Source organism: Protopterus annectens, chromosome 2.part1 (genome assembly GCF_019279795.1).
Source record: "Protopterus annectens isolate FY-2018-M chromosome 2.part1, PAN1.0, whole genome shotgun sequence".
Classification (NCBI taxonomy): Eukaryota; Metazoa; Chordata; order Ceratodontiformes; family Protopteridae; genus Protopterus; species Protopterus annectens.
In genome coordinates, this window is record NC_056729.1 from 79,337,686 (window position 1) to 79,360,922 (window position 23,237).

The following is a 23,237-nucleotide window of genomic DNA, read 5'->3' on the forward strand; positions in this document are numbered from 1 at the left end:
ACAAAAAACCTGGACAAAGCCCCAAAATAGGGACAAATTTCAAATACTGATCTTATAGACTTAGAAAATTGCTATAATAAAAGGTTTTATGTTACCATTTATTTTCTGAAGAATATAAAGTCTGAAATTCAAATGCCTGTCATTATTTAATTAATTCAATCCTTCAGTGATTTGCCACAAAAACCCGAAAACATAGGAACTGTATCAAATAGATTTAGAATTATTTTTGTCTGCGTACTGTCTCTCAAACTTTTCTGTACAGATGCCACGTATTATATATTAATTGAAAATGTAAATGCATATATAATGGCTTGGCATAATTAACTTTAAAAATTATTTATTCTTGTTTTCTTTAAAATAAGATGTACACTTATGTCTGATATTACTAGTAAGCAGTCTGTACACAGCTTCATTGCTCTAAAATGTCTCCGAATACATCCTCATAACCTCATACTGAAATATATTTTTTAAAAATAACTGCTGCCTCTACGATCCAGAAAGTTGCACATGGGCTTTCTCTTTATTAACTTCCATATCTGAAAAACCTCAAAATGTTTAAATGTAACTACCATTTGTGTACAAATGTGAATAGAAATAGTAATATCTACTCTTACTATAATGCAATGTAAGCAAACAGAGTTTCTCTTCCCGGGCCTCTGCTAAAAATAGATATTACCCAGTAAGACTTTCCTGGTTAACAAAGACAAATAGAAATACTGCAATAAAATTGACAATTAATTTCCCTGCTTTGCTGTAAATACCTCTCAAACTCTTTGCACAATAAATCTGGTTAAAGCCTAAAATAATGGTGGGACAAAATGCAGAAAGTAGTGACAGATGTTAAATTATTGCAAGTACAGGATATGTGTTAGCATGCATTTTCCGACAGAAATGAATTCTGAAACTCAAATGCATGTCATTATTTTGGGATTTCAATCATGTATGATTTGCAAGAAAACCACAAAATAATATTTGGTTAATAGACAAAAAAAATAGTGGCAAAAGGCTAGTGACACTGCAAAGAACTACAATTCAGAAGAAAGCAACCCTTAATTCTCTACACTCTTTTGTGCCCAGATGTACTCATACACTCTCATACGGGCAGTCATCACTCACTCACAGTCAAATGCATACATGCACTCGTGCACAGTCACAAACATGTAATCACATACTCGCAAAAGCCCACTAGCGCTCACTTGCATACAAACTTACACACACAATGGCATTTAGGTATGTACTCACTTTACATAGAGTCATATACACCTACTCTAACTTGCATACACACACTTGCATGCACTCATTACACACACATGCATTTACCAAGGACTCGTACACTTGTGTGTGTATATATATATATATATATATATATATATATATATGTATGCACTCATGTACAGTCACATACACACACTTGCAAACACTAGCATACATGCACTCTCAGACATCGCAAACAACCGGACACACACACACACACACACACACACACACACACACACACACACACACACACACACACTCTTCTATCTACCTGTAATCTGCTTTCTCTTTTATCAGGTGGCACTGCTTTCTTGATTTAAAGAAAAAAAATCTGAGGCAGGAACTGGTGGGGCCAGCTGAAAAAGGAACATCAGATTTGCTGCCTTTAGTCTACAATTACATAGTGTTTTACTCAAAAGAGGTAACCAGTGTCAGACTTCTCAAACTCTTAGCTCAAGAAATCAGGTAAACAAATAGGGTGCCAAAGGACTGAAACCAGGGACAAGAAGTAAATACAATTTTGAACTAACTCAACCCTTTTGTTGGCTGAATATGAACTCTTGTCTAATGTCTGTCGGAGCATTTACTAAGACAGTTAGAAACTACAATAAAGAAATAATAAATAAACGCTTTGTGTCCATGCAGCAAAGTGGCATTGATAATCATACCAGAAATGCTCTCCTTGCGTTCCGCTTGTTGAAAACAAAACATATTTTTGAGCTTCACTTACCATACAAAGCGTTCTGTTCCTGAAGTTCTCTTGGTTGGTGTTGTTTAACTTAACCAATAAGTATCCATCTAGGGGAATGCTACGTGAGCATTTGTGGTTTTACTAGTGAAAATACCATAGACATTTTAAAAAAATATAGGGAAGTGGAATGCATTGCCAACAAACAAACAATACATGCACTTCCAAAACCCTATGTATAAAGTTACCGGGCACACAATAATAACCCAATAATAACCCAATTTGAAGGGGTATTTCAGAGCAACACAGTTAAGGCTCCTATACATAGCACAAGCAGAACATTATAATTCAAAATGAAAAGGGATAATGATGAAACAGAGGGGAAGCTCAAGAAACAAGAAGATACTGGGATTTAGATGCAGACCTTTAAGGAGAATAGCAATAATCATACAGAGTATTATATTTATAAAGTAATCAAACGTTTTTCTAAGAACTAAGGCAACAGAGGAAGGAAGAAAGGAGATTCTGATGATGGGGATGACTGCAATTAAGGATACTGTCAATAGGCAAAAGGGGCTGGAATTTATTGGAGAAAATTGGAAAAGGAACAGAGGCACTGGGAGCAAATAACTAGAGAGGGAAATGTAATAGAATGGGAAGATGCCAAGAATTTATTTGGACTGCTGGTTAGAGATTGCCTTCCCTATCAGGGATTGATATCAGAGTATAGGCAAAGAGAAAGAAATTGGGGTGCTAAACAAAAGACCAGCACTGGTCGAGTTTTAGTAGAATCTAGAACAGAAGCTGTTATTAAAAAGGGAATAATTAGTAGATCATATAAAATATTGCATGACAACTATAAGAATCAATCACAGGAGTTTAGAAAGGACTGGGAAGTGAGATTAGATAAGCAAGTGACAAAGAAACAATGGGAGGATATATATTTCTCCCAAGTATGTAATAGAATCTAGAAGATTTAGTTTTTTTGCTTGGAAATGTTTACATAGATGTTTTTATACCCCAAGTAGACTCCAGAGAATTTTTCCTCAGGTAGCCAGCAAATGTTGGGAGGTGTGACGGAGAGGAAAGAGAGAACTGGGAACATATTTTCTGAGAGCATAATGAGTTGGCAGACTTTAAAGCTTCCCTGCAGACTGCTCTGTCAGAGGTACTGGGTGAGCAAATTGGTGTAATTAAGGAAATGATTTTTTAAGCTATAATAATCAGAATTGCCTAAAAGTATGGCCTTACTGAGCGTAATTATGGTAGCTGCCAAAAAAGCAATTACTTGAAAATGGAAATCAGTCTAAACCAGCTGTACTAGAAGCAATGAATATAGTAACAGAAATAAAACAACTGGAATTGGGATCTTTAAAAGGGTAGGAGCAAACTGTATAGGAAAAATAGGAATTGTGGGAACAATAATGCAGAGGAGGAACGAGGTTTAGAAGAAGGCAGGTTTTGAGTAAGACGTAATATTTGACAATGACTGGAGAGATTATAAGTGATGAATGCTGTTTGCAACTACAATTGTGTCAACAAGGCTTGTAATGTATAATGTTTGCAATTAGAATTGTATCAGGATGGTTTGTTTTCATTTATATAAATGTAAGATTGCCTGTGTCATATGTGATAATTTAATAAAGATGCTTCTTGTTTAAAAAAAAACTTAGGATTTGCTAATGATTTAGGTATAAGCAAAGCATTCTGGGTAAACAAAACATAATTTAGAGGCGCATAAACTTGTTTACATTATGGTTTCACTAACAGATTATCATAACTTAATTTTCAATATAAGGTATTCCACCTGTGAGACATAGCCAATAAATTGCCTTCTAGGGTATAAAATTGCCCTGTTGCTGTACTTTGCACTTAGCAAGAGTAGCTTATACAGTAATGTATGCAGTGAGGCATTGTGGGTTCAGTCTGTCAAGGCTCCATGTTAGAAATTTTCAGCTTTAAAAAAAAATTTCAGTGGACAGTGCTGAACACACATTTTGCATCTAACACTGAACATTTTGATATGGCATATAATAAGAAGATTACTCCCTTCACTAAGGATTCATTATGGCTATTTGCATTTTATGTGGAAAGTGTGACAATACATTTTTAGCATTAGGTCTCTCAATCTGATAGCTCACCTAACAATACATTCCAGGGATAGACTGACCACTAGAATTTGATCAGGAATTGTCTTGTAAACCAAGCAGGGGTTACCTCCAAGTAGCCTGTAGGAAACAGAATATAATGACAGTCCATGTAGTCTTTCCAAAAGAGTCAGAATTACCAGGTATGTTGAGCATGGTTAGGCCTTACTGAGCAGTAGAGAAATACAGGGAAGAATGTATCAATGTGAGTAATTTTAAGCTACATAAATCTATACAGCTGTTACTGTAATTTGAAAAAGATAATTAAGCATAACTACTCTGTATCAGTTCATAAAGGAGAATCTAAACAGATGGCGTAGAAGATGACAGACAACCAGGAAGCAATAAAATAAAGACAGCAAAAATGACTAAGCCATTCAAGCCCTACATAGAGGTGCAGCTGTGTCTACTAGCACCACCCTACTTATTCAAATGACTCAAAGGCAGAGCGGGTACAGTAGTTTGGCTAAAACAAGTCATCAGTAAAATATATATATATATATATATATATATATATATATATATATATATATATATATATATTTTGTCACCTTAATGTTCCTGAATTTGTGTGTAATGTAGTGTTAGTTAACATTTTGAATACTGAACTCTTCTGCACAGTTCTTAGGTTTATAGGAGTATACTAGGCTAATGACTTCTACAGCCTTCATAAGCATAGCCGTGCAACCCAAATGTGTCCCATGAGTTATATGTTTTAGATGTTTATATAGGTTGTAATTGTGAGTTATGATATGATTTAAAATACAAGTAATCTCCGTGGTATCCCTGAAGTTTCAAACAACCCACTAAACAAGTATAGTGGGTCCAAAAACAAAACAGTGTTAGAAACTGCTCTGTGTGGAAGATTTTCAGCCCATATATATCTAGTTAATCACAGTATATTAATCAGATCAGATAATGGTAGTAAAAGTAGCAAACAAACTCATCCTAAGTAAAAAAAAAAAAAATAATAATAATAAAAAATACTTGCCTGATAAAAAGTATATATATATATATATATATATATATATACATATACATATATATATATATATATACATGTATATATATATATATACATATATAATTAGAAAGCTTATGAGGAAACTATTACTTTGTTATTTTTGTTTAGTTGGATCACTTCTCTGTGTACTTAAAGTATTTTTGACTGGAAACAGATTGTCTACCCTGCTTGGATTAATTTTGAATACTTAGTAATTCTGTATTATATTTCAAATTATATATTTTTTGACTTAGGATGAGTTTAAGTTCACTACGTCTGCTACCATTATCTGATCTGATTAATATACAGTGATTAACTAGAAATATATGGATTGAAAATCTTCCACCCAGAGAAGTTTCTTACACTGTTTTGTTTATGATATGATTTACTGCCTGTGTCCCCTCAGAGACATGGGCACCAGACCAGGTGTGAATTTTCAATTTTGCATCCAATGGTACAAGTTACACTTAATTAAGGTTAGAGCGGAGTTTGTTTCACATCTATGGGGAGCTTATTTGAGAGAGTGGGAATTCTCAGAGATGCATATCTGTCTCTCTGATATGTCCTGTTTATGTTGCAAGCCAAATTTCAGTCTTTAGATTTACTAGTTCTGATGCTATTTGTTTTGCAGACGTGCAAAAGATTCATCAGAGAGGGGTCCAGGAGATGCCTTGCATGCCAGGCATAGATAACCTCTCAGTAGTATGTAGGAGATGGAGTACAGAGAGAGGGTTTTGAGACCATCTGCGTAAAACATTGTGTTTATGCCCAGTATTATTTTTGTGAGGAACCTTTGCAGACATTCCAGTTGCTGCATGTGTCTAATCAGGTACATACTTAAGGGGCCATCTGAGTGCCAAGTAATATTTCAGTGACTTGCCTGGACATAGATGCCATGCCTTTACTTACTTTGAGAAACATAGAAGGCTTTCTTCACTACGTTGGATTCATGTTGGTTAAAGGCCAGATAACTGCATTTGTTCCCAGATCCCTGATTTGTGAGTTCACTCTAAGGGGTATTTTATCGATGTAGTTTCGTGGGGCGGGTAACTTTCCAGAAGGTACTCTAATGCATTTCTTGGTGTTGAGTTTTAAGCCAAGGCTTTGGCATCAGTTATTTGTCTGTGTTAGACCCTCTTGCAAATATTTGCATCTTTGGGGATTCTGTGACCTGTCCAAGTTTGCAGTCATGTGCTGCAAACTTGGTCAGCCAGAGGAGCAAGTGAAGCAAGAAGCACTGAGGAACTCCATTAGCAACCTGTCACTTTATATCCAAACAAACAGCAGCAGGGTCACCGTGACAAAAAGGAATAAAATTATTTATTAGTAACAGGGTAAGCGCTTTCAGAAAACAATTTCCTTCATCAAATCCTACCATTAACTGACATGCATGCAACTATATATACTACTTTTAAAATGTCATAAGCCAGTCAGCAGCACTGCTGCTGCTTGTTTGGATATATTTTACATTTTCTACAGAAGGGTCTTTGGTTCCTGCAGTACTGTGTTTTGCTGTTCAACCTGTCACTTTGTGGATGTGGTCTCACTAATCCTAATGTCCTGGGTCCTACCTTTGAGCCATTTGGCTGTCCAGCACATTATATAAGGGCTTATGTATAATTCTGTAAGTTTGTTAACAATGCTGAATGGAGTATTGTATCAAATGCCTTAACCAGGTCAAGGTAGGCAGTATGCACTGTTTACCCTTATCCATTGCCTTGTTGACCTTCTCAAAGAAGTCCAGCAGATTCAGTAGGCATGACCTTCCTTTGATAAAGCCAAACTAGGATGGATCCAGTCTATTTAAGGTCTCCTTTGCCTTTGTTGATCATTTCCATGATAATTCTTCACATGATTTTACTTATAGTTTCCTGGATCTGTTGATGGTCTGCCCTTATAAAGGGGGATGACCTCTGCAGTCCTCCATTCTCGTGGCATGGTCTAACACAGTAACTTTAGTGGCACTAATGGGGCATGTTTTAGACTATTCAGCAGGCATCCTGGAATGTTATTGGGGCCCACTGAGGCTGTGTTCTTGGCCTTAATGAGCACAGCCAGGACATGCCATCTGTGATTGGAGGGGTTACATTTGAAGGTATTTCTTGAGGGCTGCTGGATGCATGGAGAGTAAAGTTGGAACTGAATTTGTCAGCCAGCAGATTTGCTATATTGCCCAGCTCAGTGAATGTGGCTCTATTACCTACCAGTTCAGCACACTGCTGTGTGCTGCATTTGACTTTTCTAATATAGCTGAAAAAGGCGTTGTAGTTGTCGTTTGACTGGGAGGTTATTGTGATGTCAAAATTAGATTTATTGGACTTAATTAGCCCTCTTAGTTTCCTATTTAATTTGATGAGAGAGTTCTTATTTTTATGGGAGTTGCACTTTCTGATTTTAGCCATGATTTTGCTATCCTTTTGTTGTATAACCTGTTTAATTTGGGGTGAAACTAGGCTGGAGCAGCCTGTATGCAGCCATTGTCATGATTGCACAGAGTGTCTGTGAAGAAGTCTGCATAGGATACTATGCTGTCTGGTTTTGGAGGGTCATTGAATTTTGACATTAAAAGGTAGCTTGCCATGAATAATTCCTAAATGTTACTTGGTTTACTTTGGTTACTGAGTTGATTTTGATTTTGAAGGAGACTTCTTTATGGTTGAACTTTACCAGGGAGGACATTATATTGATTGGGTGGGGGGTGCAGTGTACTTCTATATTTGTGAGTATGAGGTGCAGTATTTTCCAATCTGTTGTGGGCCTGTGCTCTAACTGGCCAATGTCATTTGTGTTTACAAAGTCCAGGAATCTCTGCACCTTCAGATTTGAAGCCATGTAGGATTCCCAGACTGTAAAGGAGTAAAGTCCTCCATTAGTAAGATGTTGGGTTGGATGGAGAGTGTTTCCTGTAGGTATAAGTATGTACTTGAGTTTTATGGGACATAGAGCGTGATCTATAGCTTGCTAGGATGTGGTACAGGATTGTATCTGTAGTGACCTGCATATGGAGAAACTTCAGCTTGTCATCTTGTTATTAATGTATATCAATACATCTCCACCTTTAGTCCCTGTCTGGGCATCAACTGGTTTAAAAGTGTGGAAGGCACTGAAACATTGCACTGCTGAGGTGCTCTCTTTGGCTTTAAATCATGCCTCAGTAACTGCTCAGATGTCTGTATTCGACACGGTGAGGAGGGCATGGAGGAAGTGTAGCTTTTTTGTTTGTTTGTTTGTTTGTTTATGCTCCTGGCATTGAGCAGTGGCACCTTTGGGTTCATTTCCAGTTGTGGTTTGATTTTTTATGTTGGTAGGTTTGTCAATTTGGCATTGCTTAAAAAAGGCTCTGTGAAGAGGTTTCCTATGTTCTAAAGTATAAACAGCTTTGCAGATAAGGGTAAGAGCATTATTTAAGCAGCTGCTGGAAGTGGCAGTAATGTTGTCAGGTATGTACAAATGGGTACATATTTTTTTGTTGGGCAGGATGTTTTTTGTAAGCCAAACTGTCTATAATTAAGTTTCATAGTGTAATCTACTACTACTATGCAATAAGTCCATAGAAAAATAATCTAATGTATTTCTGCTTTATTTGGGTGAGTTTGTCACCATTTTACCTCAGACAAGGTGTGGGCCTGACTCCTAAAACTTAGAAAGATGTGTCACAATCCTTGTATTCTGTAGAGCCTTACAAGTACTTTTATAAATCTAGTACTTTGCACTGAATTAATGGATTTCTAAAGCAGCTACCCTATTAATATTTATTTTTCTGAACCATTGTAGTCATATATGTCAACCTCACATAGCAAGTAATCTGGACAAAGCCATAAATAATGGGGAGACAAAGGCCCAAAAATAGGAAAACTTTTTAAATATTGCTCTTACAAAATTAGAAAGTTGATAGAATAACAGGTTTGCAGTAACATGATTTTCATAAATGATATAAAGTTTAAAATTCAAATTTCTGTTATTCTCTGACTTCAGTCCTCAGTTTGTTTGTGACTTTCAGCTTTTCCCGGCTAGGGGTCGCCACAGCGGAACTCCGGTCCGCTAATGATTGGAAGTTGATTTTTACGTACCGGCTTGCCAGGCCTGATGCACAATCTTCAATGAAGGTACGCCCATTCACGCATGTCTCCACGCAGAAGACGCTCTAGCTGAGAATCGAACCGGACAGCGTCTTACTGTGAGGCGACAATGCTACCGCAGCACCACCACCGCGATAACTTCAGTCCTCAATGATTTGCCCAAAAAGCACAATTTTTTGAGAAACATACCAAAAATATGAGGCATAAATCTGGTCATTCTTTAAAAATCTGGACAATTGACAGGTATGTTTATAGGGTAATCCTGTACGTGTGTATCCCACCGGGTGCACACTAGCAACGCCCGCCTTCATTCCACCCACCACAATGTAATGAGGCACGCGGATGAATATTCTGTGCATATTTTTGACTTGTCACACATGTGAGCATGAATATTCATCACGTAGTAGTTATGGGCATGATGCACGCATGAATATTCATTGCGTAGTCGTGACGTTTTAGACACGCGCATGAATATTGACTGCATAATTATGATGCGTCACAATTATAAATAATTATTCATTGCGTGGAGAAAAAGAGTAAATTGTCAATAAGGCTGTTTTTTTTTCTATTTACAGCAAATTTGTGTAACTTAATACAGAATCATTATCACATTTTTTTAAAAAAGCATTTACGTGGATGGACTGCGCAACTACAGGTACATGACTATTAATCGTGTTTAGCCATTTGGTTGTCGACATGAAATGCAAGTGGAATGAGAAGCACTTCTGTTAGGTACATGGTGGGCACATTGCCCATTAAGTACTGGAACCGAACATAGCTGAAAGGCAGCAGTGCGGCAGGGTAGCGCACACGAGCATGTGTTTGTGCACGTGCTGTCTATCCTGCGGCACTGCTGCCTTTCAGAATGTGCCTGCCACGTACCTAATAAGAGTGTTTCTCATTCCACTCGCATTTCATGCCACCACATACGCACACACTCCACAGCAGACACTATGGCAAACACTGCGTTTTCCACTTGTTTCATAAACAGTTTCAGTACTCATCTACAGTGTTTTTACGCATTACATTACGGGAAGCTTGGTTAACCATAATTCATTACACTAAGGAAAAAGTGTTACAAGGCACATTCAACACCTGCAGCGTTTGCATGTGTGTCAGTCACATACTCCAGTTCACAAAGTTCATTGCATACCTGTCAGTCCCCAGCACCAGGTCACAAAATCCACGTACAAACTTGTCAAGTAACTGACAGTGTATGCATGATATCATGCAATAAAGGCTCACTTACATATCAGAACAGTGGATTTCTGCCTGATAACCAAGTAGGCCATGTCCCCTTATGCGTAAACCTAGCAGGTGGGGTACACACGTCCAGCATTACCATTTGTAGGCCGTCATCATCATTTTTTTTTTCCTTTTTTTTTTTTTTTTTACTAACAAGAAAAATCATTGTTAAATTATCACGTAAACATAGGCAATCATACATTTATGTAAAAGAAAACAGACCATATGGACATAGTTTTAGTTGCAGACATTATACATCACTTATCTGTCTAGTCATTGTCAGTCAAACATTACACAGCTCATTCAAATCCTGCCTTCTTTTAAACTTCATTCCTGCTTTACATGTATTGTTCCCACAATTCACATTTTTTCTATGTAATCTGCTCCTACCCTTTTGTAAAGATCCCCATTCAAATTGTTTTATCTCTGTTATTATATTCACTATTTCTAGTACAATTGGTTTAGACTTTGATTTCCATTTTCTAGCAATAGCTTTTTTGGTAACCACCATAATTAGAGTCTGCAAAGCCTTACTATGTCTAGGCAAATTTTGCTTCTCTATCTTAGCTCAAAAAATAATTTCTTTAGTTACACCAATTTGCTCATCCGGTATGTCTGACAGAGTAGTCTGAAAGGAATTTTTAAAGTCTGCCAACTTGTTACACTCCCAGAAAATATGTTCCCAATTTACCTCTTTCTTCCCTATCACACCGCCAACATTTGATGTCTACCTGCAGAAAACTTCTATGGAGTCTACTTGGGGTATAAACATACCTATGTAAACATTTCCAAGCAAAGGTCCTAAATCTTCTAGAATTTGTTGCATATTTAGGAGGCATACATATATCCCCCAATTGTTTCTTTGTGAATTACTTATCCAGTTTCTCATCCCAGTCCTTTATAACCTCCTCTGATTGATTCTTATATTTATGCAATATTTTGTATGCTCTAATAATTATTCCTTTTTAACAGCACTTTCTGTTCTAGATTATAATAAAAGCTCTTACCTGTGCAGGTCTTTCACTTAGGATCCTCCTACTTCTTTCTCTTTGCCTATACTCTGATATCAATTCTTAATAGGGAAGGCAATGTCTAGCTTGCAGTCCAAATAAGTTATTGGCCTCTTTCCATTCTATTACCTTTCACCCTCTGATTATTTACTCCTGATACCATTATTCTTTTCCCAATTTTCTCCAATAAATTCCAACCCCTCTTGTCTATTGTCTGTTTCCCTAATTATAGTCATCCCTATCGGCAGAATTGTTATTTATTTATTTTATATTTGATTACTGGGTTGGTCTGACTGTGCAGTTAGATGCCCATTTTCAGCAGAGACCTGGGGAGAAAAGCTCCACATACATGGCAATCAGAAAAATACAAAAATATAGCAGCGCCACATACATGATAAAAATACAAAAGTCAGAGATGAGAATAAATTAATAGCGCAAACAATAGTATATCTAGGCATAGTATGATGAGAAATTACAGAAGTGTACAATATATAGAGTGTACAGTAGTAAAGCAGAAAATATGTATTTGAGTAAGAAGGCACAGTAATACTATATACAGTTACATATATTCATTTAAAAATACAGTTCGCTATGGTAGTTTTTTTTTTCTTATGTGTTTGACCTTTGAGTAGTACCAGAGGAAGATTTATCTGAATGGTGGTAATAGGCTTAGCCATGGACAGTACAGGTATATTGCTAGATGAGATTGAGGTGGGCTTTTAATTGGGTTTTAAAGGTGGGACTGCTGTTTTGCAATCTGATATCTGGTGGAAGACAATTCCATATTTTAGCAACTGTGTAGGAGTAGCGAGATTCTCCAGCACTGTGTCTACACTTTGCTACTTCAAGAAGGGCTTTGTCTGTGGATCTTAGTTGGCGAGCAGAATTGGGAAAGTTGAGTAAGCCTGAGAGATCATGAATTTTGCTTGGGTGGTACAGCAAGTAATGAGCCATGGTGAGCTGGTTATAGTTTAGTAAGTTGGGGAGTTCTAGCCAACCTAGTTGTATTAGTGAGTGACAGTGGTTGGAGCAGAAATTTGAGTTGGTTGCTGTTTTATTATAGCACATGGACAATGTGCGTAAGTCAGTCTTGTTAAGGTTTGTTAATACAGGGGGTTCATAGAGCAATATAGAGAGAAGGTGAGTTCAGAATATAGTAATTTTAGTGTCTTTGGTTATAGTTTTTGCAGCGGGTAGGGTTCCAAGTTTTTTATGGACTTTGGATATGGTTTGTGCTATATGTTTGTCAAACTTATTTATTTTGACATTTGTTACCGGGAAAATCCGACTTGGTAGAACACCCATTTTCAGAGGAGGCCTGGTGAGAAAATTTTTATTTAAAGCACAAATAAAAAGATTAAAACATTTATGTAGTTGATTAGGCAGTGTAAGATGTGAGAAAATAAATACTTACATTATTATCAGTGCGTCTATATTACAAGATCGAATGCTTAGGTGGTCGAACACCTAAACATCAAACTTGTAATATCGAACCCCAAAATGTCGAACGGCATAGGAAAACACATTGGATGGCCATGGAAAAAAAAACTTTATTCCCCAACACCCCCTGACGTGGGGGGCTGTGCCCCCCACACCCCTCCAACTAAATATACCAACTCTGAGATCGGTCTACAGTAGACAAAATGGCAAAATCCGGCGAATGGCCAAGGGAAATTTTTCCCTGCATTAAATCGGCTGTTCACTGTTTTTTGCTTTCGATATTACAAGTTCGATGTTTAGGTGTTCGATCACTGACCGAACAAATCCAAAACATCTTAATATATACTCAGTTGACATACAAAGCCTCCTCAATAAAACCACAGAACTACACTCCTGGATTACCCTCCATTCCCAACACATCCTAACCCTGTCTGAAACATGGTTAAAGCCCCACATATCAAACTCTGAATCCTTTCCCTCATTACAGTATCTGTCAGCAAGACAGAACAGTTAGGAAAGGTGGTGGTGTTGCCATTATGTACTCCGAACACTTCAATCTATCCCTCCTACCCATAACCCGTCCAAATTTCCACCCCACCAAACTACTTATCCTAAACTGTCACCTTAACCCACAAAATAAATTTGCCTTAGCTGCTATCTGTATCCCACCAGGTAATAACATTCCCATCCTTGAATCCATACTCTCATGATTATCACTCAATATCAGCTATGAAACCATTCTGTTAATTTTAGCCAGTCAATTTTAACATCTCCTATCTACAACCAGCCCATCTCTCAACGTCAACCTACATGGCTTTCATCAGCTACTTACTACCTCTACTAGATTTAATAAAAATAATAATAGTAACTCCACTCTTGATTGGATCACCTTCTTATCAGAGTTCTTTGGCACACTGTTCAGATACCTAAATACCATCTTTATAAAGATTGTCACAGTCTCTCCACTTTTAACAGTGAGACCTTTACTCACATGCTAAACGCTATAGACTGGTCAATTTTGAAACACATCCCTCTAAATGCTGCTGTCCTTCATTTCAGTTGCACTTTTCTCTTCATCCTTGACTCCCTAGCACCTTTCAGAAAAGTAAGAATCAAAACATCCCACACCTTCTGAATCTCAAAAGATACACTCACTCTTATGAAAAAGAGAGACAACAGCTGGAAACAATGGAATAAAATTAATCACCTTCTCTTCTCCAAACCTATAAACAACTATGTAATCTGGCTAAAAATCAATACAGATAAGAAACAATTCTACTCCAATGCCCAACTCACCCATAAATCTAACCCAGAAAAATTCTGACACTCTATTAATAGGATCCTACATCCAGGCAACCCTTCTACCCCCAAGCCCTACCCCAACAAACCCCCCCTTGAAACTCCCACTCTTCTAAATTCATACTTCATTGAATCTATTCACAAAATCACCCACAATGGTCAGAACAATAAACATATACCCTCACCCCTCCACATTTCACCAATACTCTCTCTTTCACACATTACTCCATCCCGTCATCTTACATCAAATCTCTCCTGCTTAGACTGAAGCCATGTTTCCCCCTCTTCTGACAACCCCCCCTCTTAAAGTAGCTGCGTACCCCATCTCTATCCTGATCAGTAGATCTATTCAAGAATCCACTGTCCCAGACATATGGAAGCCATTCTTTATCACTCCATTACACAAGGGAGGCAACAGCAATGAACCATCCATCTGCAGACCTATTGCTATCCTCTTTCCGCTATCTAAACTCCTTGAAAAATCCATTCACAAACAGGTTATTAAGTACCTTCTAGGTAATAACCTCCTAATTCCTATGCAACGTGACTTCAGACCCCATCATAGTAAATCTACTGCCCTACTGTCCTTTACTCAAACTGTTGCCGAATCCATGGACAAAAATGTACTGGTTTCTTGACTCTTTCTTGACCTTTCTAAAGCATTCAATACCGGGTTCCTATGAGTTCACCGACAGTTCAGAACATCGACACTCACATCTTCGACACCAAATCATCGACTGTTCATAACATCGACATTTCAGGTAAGCGATCTTCCCCCTTGCAGGACCCATGGTAGCACTTGTTTCTTTGTTACGAAGTTAAGGACAACGCTGTCAGGGTAAATTGTAAAGAGTCACGTAAACCTTACACATTGTAACACAGAAACAAGTGCTACCATGGGTCCTGCAAGGGGGAAGATCGCTTACATGAAATGTCGATGTTATGAACAGTCGATGATTTGGTGTCGAAGATGTGAGTGTCGATGTTCTGAACTGTCGGTGAACTCATAGGAACCCTCAATACCATATCACACTCCGAACTTCTCAATAAACTGTCACAACTCAACTTATCTCCCTCTACTATTAAATGGTTCACTTGTTATCTCACTAATAGACAACAATCAGTAAGATGGCAGGCTACCTGCGCCCCTTACTTACCAGTCCAAACTGTAGTGCCTCAAGGCTCGATTCTTGACCCTTTACTCTTTAATATTTTCACAAACCAACTGCATACTTCCTGTACAGCATCCTCCCTGATACAACATGCAGATGACTCTACCCTTATTACCTGTTCTGACAGCTTCTCTAACCTTCTCTACTTCCAACATAGCTTCCTATCTGAGAAAAATGGTTAACCAACAACCAATTCTAAATTTCCAAAACCCTCTCTAAACTCAAATCAACCTTCACCATTTCTTCTCTCGACAATAACGTCATACAACCTGACCCACATACTAAACTTCTTGGTGTTATTATCAATAACCAGTTAAAATTTGATTACCCATATTTCAGCACTATATTAAAAAGACCAATCAAAAATTCAGCCGATCTACAGACAAAAAAATACCTAGTCCAGACTCTAGGCAGAAACTACCTCGGGCCTTCCTCCTTCCATGTCTACTTTATACCTCCATCTTTTCACAGCTACAGTCTACCCTTTTGGCTAAACTCTGTCAGTCATACTGCAGTGTTGCAAGATTTGCTAGTAACCAACCTTACAAATCTCATCACTGCCATGCACTAAAACGACTCCAGTGATTATACTTCCCCCAGCACCTGCTTCACTCCCAGCTGCAAATGACTCATACTGTACTCTTAAAACCACTTTCCTGTCCTGCTGTATCCTCACTAATATCACATTATACCCCTTCCCAGAACTCTCCGCATCTCTGGCCAGCTCCTTCTGGATACCTAGGCTATAAACCAAACAAAAACATTGGTAAACTTCTTTACAAATGTAGTATTTCCCATGAATTTAACAAACTCCCCCTTGACACCCGAATAATTTCTAGCATAAATCTCTCTAAATACAAACTTAAAATTTTTTCCTAAATGTCAACACCTGTCACTGCAATGATCTCACTTAAATCCCACCTTACTACCTCTCACACTTTTAACACCCACCTATTGCAAGCATCTTATTTCATTGGCATATCTTTCTCTTTTTGTTGATTAAAATTGTTTTTTATTTATTTGTGTAACAGTTCTGCACTAGTTTACGGCACTGTTATTTATTTATTTACTTGTTGGACTGGATTATTTGCTTTTCTGTGTCTCCATTTATATAATTGCTGATCTGTGGTTGAATTTTTGTATAGTTTGTTGCTTTTGCTGTTGCCCTCCCCTACTGGAAGTTTGTGGTGTCCTCACCAGAGAGCTAAAATTGGTCAAATAGCTTATTTGTTATCTCTTTGTCTCAGGGTGTGACTTTGGAAGGGTCTTTTATCTGTTGGTATAAAAATATTACATTTGAGTTGAATCACTGTTTATCTTGCTGAGCTCCATTTGTGCGTGACGGAGAATATTTCTTTAAAAATCTGAATTACAGAGCTACATAAGTGTATTTTTTGCACTTTAATTGTTCAGTGTTTCTTATCAGCACTGCACTGGTTGTATTTATTTTGCTTATCAGCCTGCATTGTTTTTTATTTATTTGTGTAACAGTTTTGCAGTAGTTTACTGCACTGTTTTTTTATTTATTTGTTTGACTGAATTATTTACTTTTCTGTGTCTCCATTTATATAATTTCTGATCTGTGGTTGAATTTTTGTTTTTCTATTGCCCACCAACCCCATTGCAGTTGTGCTCTAATAGTTGTTGCTTTTGCTGTTGCCAGCCCCTACTGTAAATTTGATAAGGGACACTCCCAGTCCATCTCATTAGCTCATTCTACCCAATACAGAGATCATTTGGGAAGGTCAAACCCCTTAGTTCCTTAACCCTGTTCCTCCTCTCTCCCTTTCCACTTTACTAAAAAAAAACACTTTATTCAGCTTCTTTTTCTGTATTTCTGTTTCCTCCTCCTGCTCCATTACTTCATCTTGTTTTTTTCTGCTACTTTCTGCAGCTTGTTCTCTAAAGTGTTCAGTTGCATCCTTTCTGTTGCATTTGTTACTGCTTGTTTATAGCATGCTTAAATTGTAAGTGTTATTCTAAGCCACTTAATTTTGGTTAAAGCACTTGAGCTTTAGGCTATCCCCCTTAGCTCTTCCTGGCCTTTTCTCTCAGATTCTGAAAAATATGGATGGACAATTTCCTACAGTTTTTGCTGCCAGTCTGGTTGATATGGGCATCATGAAACAGTGTAGCAGCTGCCTTATGTACACAGATAACTACGTACTATGACCACCTAGGAACACAATTTGCAAGAGATGCAATTACATTAGGAACCTAGAGTCCAAGCTCTCTCCCTCACAAGCGGGCATATCTGGCACTGAGAAGGCTGTCGACACAATCACTACACCTCAAATAACACCCATACCTATACAACTCACATCCACATATGTGGAGGTCCTCAGCAAAAACATACCTAAACAAAGGAGACCTCCAAGGCAAATGCACACACGATCTCCACAGCCCTCCACACCACATACCATTCATAGTTCACACATCTCTGTCTCACAACCATTAAGGCTTAACCATAAACCCAACATATTAGTCACAGGTGACTCCATTGTGAGACACATAGATGTGCCTCTCACCAGGCTGGATAAGGAGAAAGTCATGGTTAGTTGTCTGTCAGGGGCCAGAGTCTGCCATATCACAAGTAAGCTGCCTGTCAGGCGCTAGAATCCGCCACATAACACAAGCACTCAGGTCACTCCACAGCAAGTACAAGTATGACTCAGTCATTGTCCATGCCGGTGTGAACGACCTGAGACGTACCTCCCTGGACTACATAAAAAGAGACATAGAGGAGCTCTCAGATTATGTAGCCCAGGCCGGTATGACCCTGACCCTGAGCAGTATCCTACCCTCACCAAGAATGATGCCACAATACAGAGACAAAATGATCAGCTTTAATAATTGGCTTAATTACTGGTGTCATTCTAAGGGGATCCAATGTCTGTCTGCCTGGGATGATATGCTTGACAAGCCACGCTGCTTTGCAAGGGACGGCTTGCACCTGTCACCCCTGGGCTTCCGGATATTGGCAAAGGCTCTTGCCACCCCATAGTGCCTTTTTTAGGCAAGGCTCAAATGATAAACCTACCGCCCTAGAAAACAAAAATGGAGAAAAACTAAGGGTAATACTGCTCAATGCCAGAAGTCTAAACCTCAAGATGCATGCCCTCGAAGCCCTCCTCAGTATGGAGAACATCGATGTCTGTGCTGTGACTGAAACCTGGTTCAAGGCTCCTGAGAGCACCCCAGCACTATCAGGTTATACCTCATATCATGCGTTCCGGCCCCAAAATCCGGACTGAACCACAAAAGGAGGGGAAGTATCCATATTCATAAAGGATACCCACACCTCCAGGTTAGTGGCAACGCACAAAGCATCGGAGACCATCCAGGTGCAATTAACCATAGGTAAAACTGCCCTACAGTTTGTAACATGCTACAGACCACCTTCTCAAACTCAGGAAACCCACACAGCCTTCCTGAAGACACTGGAGAGTATGAATGTCTCTCCAAACACCATCATATTGGGTGACTTCAACTACCCAAACATAGACTTGGGAACATTACTCAAGCCCCAACACCCTAGCCCAAAGGTTCCTGGAGTTCATAAACTCAAATGCTATGGAACAACTAGTCACCATTCCCACAAGAGGAGAAAATATACTAGACCTGATCATCACAAACATGGGGACAAAATGCTCCACACCGGAAGTATATCCCTCATTGGTGAGATCAGACCATAAATTAATCTCACTGGAGATCCACATCCGCCCCACCCCCAGCAAAAGACCACAGTGAAGAACTTCTCAAAAGCAAACTTCACAGTTCATAAGACTGGAGTGGTATCCTACAAGGCCGTCGAGCCAGTGGAAGCCACAACCCACGCTGCTGAAACCCTTACAAATGCCTTCTACGAGCACCTCCAGGAATGTATGGATCAAGCAATCCCTAATAAAATCAAGACCCTTTCCACCAAAGGCTGGTGCCCGGTCTGGTGGACCCCAGCCATAAACAAACTCTACAACAAGAGGAGAAAGCTACTACATGACAGAGCAAAATCCCTAAAAGGAAGGCATCTCTGATCAATACTAGCAAAAAACTACGATCACTCATAAAATCATCCAAGGCCAACTTTGAGAGAAAAATCGCTAATGACACAAAAGACAATCATAAGGCCTTCTTTAGCTATGTTAGAAACCTGGGTGGAAACTCCCAGATATGCTCAGAATTAGTCCAAAATGATAAAAAAAATCACTGAACCCACAGACATTGCCAACATACTGGCAGACAGGTTCAGTGCAAATTTCTCCCCCCCCCCCAAAAGGAGAAATATCTATCCCACCAGAGTCTAGCCTCCCAAACATCTCAGATGCCCAGGTGAGAGCTGCTCTCTCTAAAGCAAAAAACACAGCATCAATGGGACCGGACGGTGTCCCCGGCTGTGTGCTACACAAACACAATGAGGAACTAAACCCACACATAAGGCTGCTGTTTAATCTTAGCCTTACTACAGGATACGTACCCAAAGAATGGCGTACGGCAACTGTGGTCCCACTCCACAAAGGCGGTGCTTCTACGGACCCTGGAAATTACCACCCCATAAGCTTGACGAGCCTTGTCTGCAAAGCTATGGAGAGGATCATAATGGAACTCATAAATAAAGACACTGGGGACCTACAGACACTGGATCCTACCCAATTTGGCTTTGTCAAGGGCAGATCCTGCCTCTTGAACTTGGTCGACTTGTTTGAAACAGTCACTAAGGCCATTGATGTGGGTAAGGCAGTTCACACAGCCTACCTTGACCTAGCAAAAGCGTTCACACAATACCCCACTCGGGCATCATAGAAAAGCTCACCAGCTTAGATGTAAACCCATATGTCACAAGATGGGTTGCAAACTGGCTCAAGGACAGAACACACAGGGTTAGAGTTGCTGGTGCCATGTCAGACTCTAAGCCGGTCACGGCGGTGTCCCACAGGGCTCAGTCCTGGGCCCCTCTTGTTCGGCATTTATTTTTCTGAAGTGCAGGCAAACATAGGGGATTGTGGCTGACAAAATTTGCAGATGACTGCAAACTGGGCACCATAATTGACACTCCATCAGACACAGATATCCTCCAGAGAGGTCTCATAGAAATGGATAACTGGTGCCAGAGCCATGGCCTTAAGCTAAATGCCAGAAAATGTATAGTCATACCCTTTGGGAAAAACAAGGTAACCCCTAATTACCACATAGGTGGTAATCCATTAAACACGGAAGAAGTTATCAGGGACCTGGGGACCCAAGTTGACAGTAACCTCTCTTTGACACTCACATTGCCAAAGTGGTTAGGAAGACCTTCTACATTGCCCACCTGATCATGAAGGGATTCACATCCAGATCAGGAGAGGTCATTGTACCCCTGTACTCTTCACTTATCAGACCAATGATTGAGTACAACGCCCCATTCGGAATGTACCTTACCCGACACCTACAGCAGTTGGAAAGACCCCAAAAGTTCCTCACCAAAAGGATAAAAGGGCTCAAACATATGTCATACGATGCCCGACTGAAGAAACTCCAGCTCTATTCAGTCGCATACCGTCTGCTCAGAGGTGATCTGTGCCTGACATACAAGGCCATGTCCAACCCGAATTAATGGATATGCTCCACCTCAAAAATCCAAATCCACCAGAGCCACGAGCAAGAGACTTAAACCTCAACACGGATATAAATAGGACGTGCTGGAGGGACAGATTCATCACCCAGAGACTCCCTACACTATGGAACAGAATCCCAGTCCATGTGAGGCAGAGCCCCTCACTGACTCTGTTCAAGAGAAATCTTGACGAGTGGATGGGAGATCGTAGGTTTACCCCGGGAATCATCTCTGTGTCACTGCTGGACAGAGGCACAGCAAACTAATGGGTGTAGTATTCTCATCCTAAGGGGTGGTGAAAGCCACACACACTCTGGCTAGGCTTATAAATGCCCTAGGGCAGATAGCGTAGTATGAACCTATGAACCTATGAAAACACACAAGTCTCTCAACAGCAGGTACTGTTATGACTCTCTCATAGTCCATGTTGGTGTGAATGACTTGAGACTTACCTCGCTGGACTATATGAAGAGAGACATGATTGAACTCACTGTGTGTGTGTCCCAGGCATGTATGTCCCTAGCCTTAAGCAGCATTCTACTGTCACCCAGAATGACGCCAGACACAAACAAAAAATGATTGACTTTAACAATTGGCTTAGTTTCTGGTGTCATTCCAGGGGAATCCAGTATCTGGCAGCCTGGGAAGATATGATCGACAGACTACGATGCTTTGCCAGAGATGGGCTGCATATGTCTCACCTGGGCTTCAGGATTCTGGCAAAAGCTTTTGCCTCCCCTATAGTGCCTTTTTTAGGAAAAGTGATGAGGTTAAAACTACCAACATAAAAGTTTCAACAAAACACAAATTAAAGGTCATGCTGCTAACCGCTAGGAGTCTAAACAGGAAACTGCACTCATTGCAAGCATTCCTAACCCTGGAAAATGCTGACATCTGTGTGGTCACAGAAACCTGGTTCAAAGCTGCGGAGAGCACCCCAGCCTTACTTGCTTACTCATACTATGATACATTCAGACCCCAAACTGTGGGTAGTAATGCCAAAGGAGGTGGAGTTTAAATATCTATTAAAGACATACACACCTCCAGGCTGATCAAACACTATGACGCACTGGAGACACTCAAGGTGCACTTAACTATTGACAAGACCTCTGTACACATAATAGCTAGCTACTGGCCCCCAAATCTGACCCAAGGTGCCCAAACTGCCTATCTAGACCTCTTCAAATCTATCAAGATTCAACCCTTTACCCTGATCCTGGGTGACTTTAACTACCCAAACATAGACTGGAAGAACTATTCTTGCCAATACCCAGATATTCCTTAATTTTGTAAATGCAAATGCTTTGGAACAGCTAGTTGATACCCCCACAAGAGGTGATAATATTGTGGACTTGATATTGACCAACATGAGTAGCCACTGCAGCATCCCTGCAGTATCATCCTCCCTTGTAAGATCTGACCATAAAGTGGTCACGTTTGAAGTCACCATCTGCCTCGATCCCCCACTAGGGTCAATCAAAAAAACTTCTCCAAAGCTGATTACAGCTTCCTGAGGGATGGTATAAACAGCGTCACAGCTCCCTTCGCCTCTCTAGGAACTGGCATCAGTATCTAAAACTATACCAGATTACTATATGAACATTTATATAGATGCATGGAATCAGGAATACCTGACAGGACTAAATCATCCTCCGCAAGGAAGATTAAACCTGTCTGGTGGACATCTGCAATAAATAAACTCTATAACAGAAGAAAAAAATTGCTTACCAGGATCAAGAAGGAGCAGGTGCCCAGTTGGAAGCAATCTGTCCTTAGACTAAACAAGCAAATAAGAGCACTAGTGAAATCCTCCAAAGCAAACTTTGAGTCCAAATTGGCCACATCTGCTAGAGACAATCATAAGGCCTTCTTCACATATGTCCGTAATCTCAAAGGTAGCACACAGATCTGTTTAGAACTGATGGTCAAGGACACCACATATACAAATGCTGTAGATGTAGCAAACTTGCTGGCTGACAGATTCAGTAAAAAATTCACCCCTCTGCCCCCCCCCCCCAATTAGTAAATCAGGAGATTCCCAGTACCTTCCCCTTTCCCTTATGTCTAGGGATCAGGTTATCACTGCTCTCTTAAAGGCAAAAAATGCAGGCTCCATGGGACCCGATAACATCCCAGGCTGCATCCTACATGAACTCAGGCAGGAACTTGCAACACCATTAGGCACCCTATTCAACCAAAGCCTGAGTACCGGTTTTGTCCCAGCTGAGTGGAGGACAGTCACTGTCATCCCTTTACACAAAGTTGGAGCGGCTACTGATCCGGGAAATTATAGACCCATAAGCC

The 23,237-nt window shown here is 39.6% G+C and overlaps 1 protein-coding gene across 1 annotated transcript in view; it reads left to right on the forward strand.

Moving 5' to 3' along the window:
- Nucleotides 1-23,237, forward strand: part of FHIP1A (FHF complex subunit HOOK interacting protein 1A) — a 990,350-nt gene that overhangs the window by 402,937 nt on the left and 564,176 nt on the right. The gene's annotated exons all lie outside the window — the stretch shown is intronic.